Source organism: Molothrus aeneus, chromosome 5 (genome assembly GCF_037042795.1).
Source record: "Molothrus aeneus isolate 106 chromosome 5, BPBGC_Maene_1.0, whole genome shotgun sequence".
Classification (NCBI taxonomy): domain Eukaryota; kingdom Metazoa; phylum Chordata; class Aves; order Passeriformes; family Icteridae; genus Molothrus; species Molothrus aeneus.
The window spans coordinates 18,383,776-18,390,731 of record NC_089650.1 but is presented as its reverse complement, the minus strand read 5'-3'; the positions used below and the strand labels follow the sequence as shown (position 1 = coordinate 18,390,731).

Sequence of the window (6,956 nt, the reverse complement as noted above, 5' to 3'; positions counted from 1 at the left end):
AGTGCAAAATTCCTTTACCTAAATTATCTGTAGATAACTTTTGATTCTTTATCTCTGTTTCTTCTCATTACTTCTTTTCACCCTCACATTACCTTAAAATGTAATTTTTCCTTTGTTCACCATACTTCTCCCTCCCTCCCTCCCTCCCTCCCTGCCTTCCTCTCTTTTTCACTCATGTTTTGTTTCTTTCTTACTTTATTTTATTGAAACAATAATAATTTAAAAAAAGAGAGTGGATTTATTTAGTGTTTTTCATCTCGCTGTCCCAAGGAAATAAGACACGAGACAAGGCAGTCTGACCATCAGTCTCCCTAGTTTCTACAGTGAAAGTCTCAAACATAACAAATTCTTACAAGTTGCATGAAAAGCAATGCCCAAGTGAAGATATTCAAGCTAGGAATGTGCTGAGGGGGAGGCCACAGCATAAATTTAACAGTTATTTTTCCTGTTCAGTATGCAGTCAAGCCAAACTGCAAATGGAGATCAGACACATGATCACTGTGTTGTTTGGGCTCTTGAGTGGATATAGAGACAGGGACAGTGGGTACAATTTTACAGGAACTCACATTACATTCTTTCTGCTATTCACTGCACAACTTGCTTTCTGAATTTCCTAGAAGACATTTTATTACAGTAAAAATAAACAAAACCTCTGCTACATCTGGTTTATGAGGGGGGAAAAATGCTGGCACTGAGAAAGGGAAAACATAGGAATGACAGAACATAGAGAAAAAGGTTGTGGGACTAAATGCTGCCTCAGAGTTGTGAACAAAGAAACTGTTTCCTGCTGTTTCATTCCTGTTTTGTTCAAAGAAAGAGGGTTTCATATACCTTCAGAGTAAATAAAGCAGGGCTGCAATAAGAAAATACATGGCTCCATTATTACCTTTTTTCCCCTAAATGAAGCAGTGCTCAAGACATTTAAAACTGGCTAAAAATACAAGTCAAAAAGGGATAATAGCTTTGTGAAGTGATCTAAAATGGTCCCGACATTGCACAGGCCTGGTATGTGTGCTTTATCTTAACACTCCACTGGTGTTTATTTTATATGTGTTGTCACGTCAGAGCTCTGACAAGGCTGAGTTTCCATTCCCCAGGAAACACTTAACCCTCCCCAGACCAACAGCCCTGTCCCAATGAACAGAGATCAGCCTCCACCTCCTCCCCTTCTCTTGACCTTTCCCCACACCCACTGCCTCCCCCCACCCACAGCACAACTTCTAAGCAATCCTGTCCTCCAGTGGCACCCGAATTGCAGTGCTGATGGCTCCAGAACACTACACTGGGCCTAGGAAATTCCCAGTTGTACTTTGAACTCTGAAATGTTAATACAGAAACCTTGGGTTCATTGTTTTTCCTTTCTGGTTTTGAATTTCCGTGTTGGTCTTTTTTGTTATATTTTTCTCTTTTAAGCTAAGAAGTCTCTCCTCTCCTCTCCTCTCCTCTCCTCTCCTCTCCTCTCCTCTCCTCTCCTCTCCTCTCCTCTCCTCTCCTCTCCTCTCCTCTCCTCTCCTCTCCTCTCCTCTCCTCTCCTCTCCTCTCCTCTCCTCTCCTCTCCTCTCCTCTCCTCTCCTCTCCTCTCCTCTCCTCTCCTCTCCTCTCCCTCCCTTTTTTTTTTAGTTTTGTCACCTAGTTCATGGCTCCTGGGGTCTGGGTTTTAGAAAAGCAGCATCCCAGGCTACACCAGGCCACAGATAAAGGTTGTGATAAAGACTGAGTGGTACTGGCATCGGTTTTAGTACACTTATTTGTGATTCCCGCTCTTGTGGCTGTCCCTAGCCGTCAAAGAGCTTTTGCTTTTTTGACTCCCAACATCAGGCTCTTTACCCTCCTTGTGATGAAGAGGATTTTTGATGCCAAAAAAGAAAAGTATATGGATAAAGAGCTTCATGACTCTGTCCAAAAAGAAGTCACAGATTGTTTTGCTCTCCAGATTGTTTCAATAACCTCACACAGATCTCGAGCTCTGGAATCCTGATATCCCCATTTCTCACATTTCAGACGTCTTTTGCCTGCATGGGGCACTGTCCAGGGACTGAGGCATTAGGGAACTTTGCTTTATTGAATTGTATTTTCATTCTGTCTGTCTCTACTCTTCCCCACCCCACGCCCCCTCAGGATTTTATAACCTCCATGCTCTATTTTGGCTAGTGATGTCAGAGGCAGAGCAGTTACCATGGAGAAGGGGACAGACTCCACTGAGATGGACACAAACATAGCCTAAATCTACAGCAAACCCGTGATTCATCAGCCAAATTGCGTGTCATCATTAATGACTTGCAAAAGGGGTCATTGATAATTTTTCATTTTAATGTATGTGGTGGTGGACAAGTTTATTAAAAACCTAATGAAAGACTGGCTAATGTTTACATCAGAAAAAGCCACAACACATGTTATTAATGAATAAGTGGAACAATATCAGGCACCCTCTCAAGAATGGTTACAAGAACATGGCTAAAGAAACCAAGCTGGGGGCTGGAAATTTTCACTAAAAGAAAACACAATTACTCATTGCATGCTAGGATCAATGTCACAATGATGCACAGAAAATGCAAGGAGCTCCTTAAATGGTGAGGAGAGAACAAATCCAATGGCACTAGGTTGATTAAAGGGCATCTCTATGAAGATGCACTGATGTATTTCAAAATATTTCTGCTTTTCTTTCTGTTGTTTTGTTATTCCTGGTGTTTGGCTTACTTCTTAAGTTTTGCTTATTATGTGAAATATTTCACTCCTGCATAACCCTCTTTTCTCAACAGCTGTTTAAACTTTTTCCTCTTCCATCACTCTAGGAACATTTTCATAAGGTGAATGCTCCACAGTAACCTTTGCTTGCATATTTGCTCAGTACCAGGAGAGGCTCTAGGAACACCATTTGGCTCCAGAACACTGTGACTTGCCATGTGTTCTGGAGCCAAGTAAGTGTCCAAGACTAGTGAAAAATCCTATATACTACCTAGATTTAGAAAAAGCTGTTCAGAAGCACCAAGAAACCTTTTTTTGGTCATAGAATTTAGCACTGAGATGCTCTGCAAAAGTTTTCTATGAAAATAGCTTCACACGTTATTTCATAAGAATAGGAAATATTCTCATTTTATAAATAATAACAGAACTGAGTTATTTGTTTTCTCAATTTCCTTTATGATTGGGAAGATTTTTTGCTCACCATCAGGGTGCAGGGAGTATTTCTCTCTCTAGCAATACAGAGGCTAGGCTGAAACACCAAATTGAGCTCCAGCTCACAATCCAACATAGGCAGAACAGCATTCAGTTCATTCTTGTATAACTTTATAGTGTTTTGAAAACTGTCAAGTATAAAAATGTAGTTAAAATGACAGCACAAAGAGCTCTCTTGAGCTCTGGATCTTGGCAAAAAATGTTCATTATTGCTCCAGTGGAATTTCTTGATGAGGTGTTGTAGTAGCTGTAGCTGGCTTCTTTGGTGGTTATTAAACACAGCACCCAGAAGCATCTCCTGGCTCAGGAATTCCTGTAACTCCTGATTTTCAGAAGAGTTCTTCTGAGGCAACACCACTTAGGACTTACCCTGCATGCTCTACTCTTCCTTCTGCAAAACTGCCTGCTGGAAGAGGCAAAGGAAAGTTGGATCTCAGGCTAGTAGCACCACATCTTTCTTTACCTTATATTCACCTTAGCTCCACTGGCATGAGTCACATGAACCTGCCTTGGAAATTACGGAGTTGTAGGGGCTCCCAGGCCTTCAGGACCCAGGATCCTGGAGAGCGCTCCTCCATGAGTACAGCATGTACACTACCCTTGTCCCTACATGTCCTGACCCCTCTCAACTGGGCTTGTTCTCTGCCATGGAACAGAAAGTCCTGCTTGGGAGAAAGAGGTATAACATCCTTCAGAAACACTTCCCACCCAGCCAGAGCAGGGAAAGAAAAAATGTAAGGAAAAAAGAAGAAGAACCAACCAAACAGAATACTTCCAACTGTGCTGCAGTACAAAGGAATATCTTGTTCTTTTTGAGATCCATATGGGAAACTTAAAATGAATTGGTTTGCTTTATGGATTTTTAACTCTGAAGGCAAACAACGCCATGTATTAAAAAAAATTGTGGAATGGGAGATCCAGACACAAATCTGCAGTTTCAAGAGAAGAAGAAATACATCTAATTTTCCCCCATTTGTTTCCTTTCCTCATCTCTCATCTCCCAGCTAAGGGAGCACCCCTGCAGAGTGCTTTTAATTAAGCAAAACCCATTTGTTTAATGTCTGGAACTCAAGGAAGCAGGAGTAAACATTCCTGTGAAACACCAATGTAAATTTATTTAAGGGTGGGAGTTTGTAATGACCAAATCACATCTTGTACTCAAACTCCACTTAAATAATCAGATTGAGAGTGCCCAGAGACTGCCTGGAAGCTGTTTTTAGAAGAAGAAATGTTTTGTTCTGTTATCTGAGCTGTCCCAGGACAATTCTGCTGAGAGGATGTTGTTACCAAAGGGTGTCCTAAGTGGGTACTCATGGAATGACCCTCTGTGCAAACTGAGAGAGACATGGAACACAGCATGACAAAATACTCTTGTGGAAAATCATCTCACTTGTCCCTTAATATGTTTAGAAATTACCTATTTTATTCTTTCCAAGATGAATCTTCATTCAATCCATCTTCATGAAGCCATCTTCACCAATTTCCACACCTGGATTTGGTAGAAAATGAAGTATTGAAAATTAAAAAGTGGGGTTTTTTTGGTCTGAAATTCTAGCATTTTTCTTTTCTCTTTGAGGAAGCAAACAATACTAACATGAAGTTTTGCAAAAAAAAAAAAAGCCAAAACTCCTAATGTTTTTGATTTCACTAAAATTTTCCATTTGTTGACCAGCCTTGCCTGCCAATAAAGACCCCTGCCTGTGCCCCCCTCCAGCCCTCCTCAGGGTGAGATGTTGCTGGCTGAAAGCTCTCAGGGCAAGGGTTTCCAAGAAGGGAGATTCACAGTGGCCTCAAAACAAATCTTCTGAAAGTGGTCACTGCTGTGTGTCCCAGCTTGTACACTCACCACAAATTGGCTTTGGCAAATCAAGTGTGGCTGACCTTTTTTTGAGTGAGTCATTTATTTCTGTGTACCTGTCATTGCCTACTCCAGCTCCAGCCTGATGGCCTCAATACTCAGGGGTGATGCTTCTCACCACCCTTCTGATTTCAGGTGCTCCTGGGTGTTAATCAATATGCTTTCATCTCTTTCTGCTGTCTTCTGCTCATTCCTCTGGATGTGGGAGATATGCTGCCACTGTTTCCTCAAAGCAGCAGAGTCTTCAGGCTTGGGCCTGGGTGCAAACCAGTCCTGAGAGGACATGCTGGCCCTCCTGGTGTGAGAGATAGGAGATCTGTTGAGGAAAGTTACTGGAAAACCCATTTTACCATTGCATCTCACACTGGGTGTTAGCAAGTGGTCACAGGTGAAGCCCAGAGCAGTGCACAGCCAAGCTGGCAGCCCCAGGGGTACACTCAAGAAGGAAGAATGCAGCCCTAGGGCACAAGAACAGCTCTGCCCTGGTTGCAAAGCTGGTATGGATCCAGTCCCACTGCCTCGGGGGTGTCATAGCATGCCTTGTTTGAGGACAGACAGCTTTTAGGTGGAGAGCAAATTTCCAGGAGAAGTTTCCAGGAGAAGCTCCTGCTAACCAACAGCTAATCTCTCCATCCTCATCTGCCCCTTTTCCTTCTTTCTGGCACTGTCAGTGATGCCACCCTCTCTGCGCTGTCACACACGTACCAAAATCCTGTGTGACCTTCAGCTCCTTCCTCTCTCTCCTCCTTCCCTGACTTTATAACAAATTCCTGCAGTCACAGTTCAGCAGACCAGGGGTGGCAGGGCTTTGCTCCAGCCCTGGCACTGGGGCTGGTTCTGCACATCTGTACACGCACTATAAACAGGGCTTTCTGCCAATTGCTGAGACCAGAAAACAGGGATTCATTCAGTCACAAGCCCCCTATTAAAAAAAAAAAAAAAAAAAAAAAAAAAAAAAAAAAAAAGAGGAGAAATTAGAGCCATTTTCCTATTTTGGGATGTGGGAAATTGCAGGTCTCCCTGGTTATTTATGCTGGTAGTGTTTCCAGCCAGCAGTTCTCAAGGGTGTTGAGAAGGATCTAGTGTCTTTTGGTTGAGCAGCACAGTATGAGTGCACACACACAAAAACTTGTGCACATATCAAAGCCCAAGCATCAAAACTGCAGGCAACCACGGAGCCACACTGCAGAAACCAGAAACCTTCCTGACAGGCCCTGTGAGGAACTGCCAGAGGTTATGGCACGTGGTCCTCTCCACCATCCTGGGAAAAATCCACATCACCATGCTCTGTCCTGTGAGGCAGCTTCTGCTGCTGCTGATCAGGTCCCCTCTGGACAGAGTGAGTCAACTCTGAGCAATAAAGTATTAGCAAAGCAACCACCATGGATCCACTGGGACTTCTCTAGAAAACCAGTTCTGCTTCATTCCCACCAATTCAACTTTACTCATCCCTTCTAATAGAAACTACAACACGAGCAAAAAATACTAACCTAACATGAAACAGACCTTCCCTCCTTATCTGAGCACCCTACACAGATCCCACTCCCTGGAAGCCTTCACTGCTGAGGCAGACTGACTGCCTTGGGCTGGGGTACACACAATCTCCTTTCAATGCCCCATTCTCACATGGTGACTGTGATACCCTTATAGCCTGTGCATGACCCATTCCATGCAAAATAACAAAATGTGGTGGACAGGATCAAGGGCAGGACCATAATTTTGGTTAATGATGCTTCTCTATGCTTTTTCTTACATAGACTGAGAAGAGGTTTCTGTCTAAGTATATAAAGTGTGTGGCTCAGAAATATATTTAGCCCTCATGGCACAAAATAAACTTCCTAAATGGGGTTGCTGTAGGCTTGAGCACTTACTTGTCTAGTAAACTAGAACAATCTCAAATGTACTAATGACTGGATTTTAT

General features: G+C 42.9%; 1 long non-coding RNA gene across 1 annotated transcript; it reads right to left on the bottom strand.

Annotated features, from left to right (window-relative positions):
* Positions 1-3,474: 3,474 nt before the first annotated feature.
* LOC136556756 (uncharacterized) lies at positions 3,475-5,149 on the bottom strand. The gene is made up of 3 exons (XR_010783696.1): positions 5,092-5,149; positions 4,595-4,666; positions 3,475-3,583 (listed from the first exon to the last, which is right to left on the bottom strand). It is a non-coding gene; the product is annotated as an uncharacterized lncRNA (long non-coding RNA).
* Positions 5,150-6,956: the final 1,807 nt, after the last annotated feature.